The 1,745-nt window shown below is 46.2% G+C and overlaps 1 protein-coding gene across 1 annotated transcript in view; it reads right to left on the reverse strand.

Annotated features, from left to right (window-relative positions):
* UBE2D3 (ubiquitin-conjugating enzyme E2D 3) overlaps positions 1-1,301 on the reverse strand; it is a 25,344-nt gene extending 24,043 nt beyond the window's left edge. Inside the window, exon 1 of the mRNA XM_009327043.1 lies at positions 1,297-1,301. The gene's annotated coding sequence lies outside the window, so the exon portion shown is untranslated. The remainder of the gene's footprint in view (positions 1-1,296) is intronic.
* Positions 1,302-1,745: the final 444 nt, after the last annotated feature.

Raw genomic sequence — 1,745 nt, forward strand, 5'->3', positions numbered from 1 at the left:
CTAGTTCGCGCGGCGGCGGGGCGGGGGCCGACGTTCTTCCGCTTCGAAGAAATAACGCCGACGCTTTCACGCCCTGTGCCGCCGCGGGGCTCGGCGGGACGCGCAGCGCCCGGGAAGCGCAGCAAGGGGGGCGCCTCGATGGGGGAGCGGGGGGCAGCGCCCGGGAAGCGCAGCAAGGGGGGCGCCTCGATGGGGGAGCGGGGGCCCTCGAGCAAAGGGGTTCGCACCTGTCGCTGTGGTGCTAGTGATAACAGCCAAAAGCCCGCCCTTGCCCGGGAGAGGAGCAGCATCAGCAAGGAGCGCAGGCCTGCTGCGGGAGTAGGGGGCCTGGAAACGTGGTTCTACCAGGGTATCGACACGTACAACTAAAGCAAACCGAGCTTCTCGGTATAGGGAAAAAACAGCACCGAAGGGAAGAGACAGTAACGCAGGCTGTCAGCGCAGGGGCCAGGGTCATCAAATAATTTTTTAATTTGCAGTGATACCGTTTGCGATGCTTCCCGCTCCTTGGAGGCTTTCTGTTCTGTGCAGCACAGGTCAAGAAACCACTCTGGGCCAGACTCTTTTTTCTGATAGTAATACTGTGTCGATTTATGCATAGTTGTGTACGTGGGGAAGGACTCCTACTCCACGTCCGTGAAGTAACAAGCAGCGAAAGATTGCCAGACTGCCTTTCTGCTGTAATGAGGGGATATATCATGTTAATAAACGTGGCATTTGCTGTCCAGGGAGTATGGACATGTAATTAGCTAAATCTATTGCACCGCACCGAGTTTGCATTCATTATAGTGCCTTTATTGCACTACTGTTAGTTTTCTTGCTATCTAGGAAGCTAATTATTACTTGTCCGGCGAAGGCAGCACATTCAGAAAACCTGATTGTGTAACAAAGTTTTCGGTATGAAGCTTGAGAATAACCGTCGGTGCATTAGGGGAGCAATGCCCTTTTTTATTATTTTAAAAATAGTACTGTGGTAGGACTGCCATAGTTTTTTAGCATTCGCATCATGTACAGGCTAGAGAGAAAACAGTGCCTTGTACCTGTGAAGTCCAGTTATCTTTCTGTCATCACCTAAACCATTCCTAGCAACTTCCCTGTGTAGTCTTCATTTTCTGCTTATTATTTTAATTGTACTGAACAGCATATTCAGGAAGTGTAGTCCCAAACTATTTCATTAATGTTCTTATCATCTTAATCAAGACTATTGCTGAAAAATGCCTTGCTGTTCCTTGCCTGCGTCGGATTACGATGCTATTAAACTGCTCCAACTCACCAGCATGTCTGTCTGTCTGTCACAGACATCTCCCTCTGCCTTGTAAATTGCTCATAAACTTCCTGAACTTTTTCATTATTGTTTGTCATCTCAGGAGATTTAGGTACTGAACAGTACCAGTTCTACATTTTTAATTATTATTTGAGATTAATGACCTCTAATATGACTCCGTACTAAGAGTTTTGATCTGGCTTGCGGTTCGCATTTTACTGTGTAATGAAAGGAATGAAGAACAGCGCAAACATACTGTTGGCAGTGTGTAATTTTCCCTGCTAATTTAAGACAACAGGCATTGTTAATCTGGTAAATCAAGTTTTGTTTGTGCGCCTTTCAACTGTTACGTGTTAAAATCAATATCTCTATTAGCATTTGACCCCAAATAGAATTTAAAATGTATTGGATAGCTCCTGTTTATAGCCATCGCTCAGAAACAGGTTTGCATATTGTGTTTTAGTATACCTGTTTAGACAAA

Source organism: Pygoscelis adeliae, unplaced genomic scaffold (assembly GCF_000699105.1).
Source record: "Pygoscelis adeliae isolate BGI_AS28 unplaced genomic scaffold, ASM69910v1 Scaffold87, whole genome shotgun sequence".
Lineage (NCBI taxonomy): Eukaryota > Metazoa > Chordata > Aves > Sphenisciformes > Spheniscidae > Pygoscelis > Pygoscelis adeliae.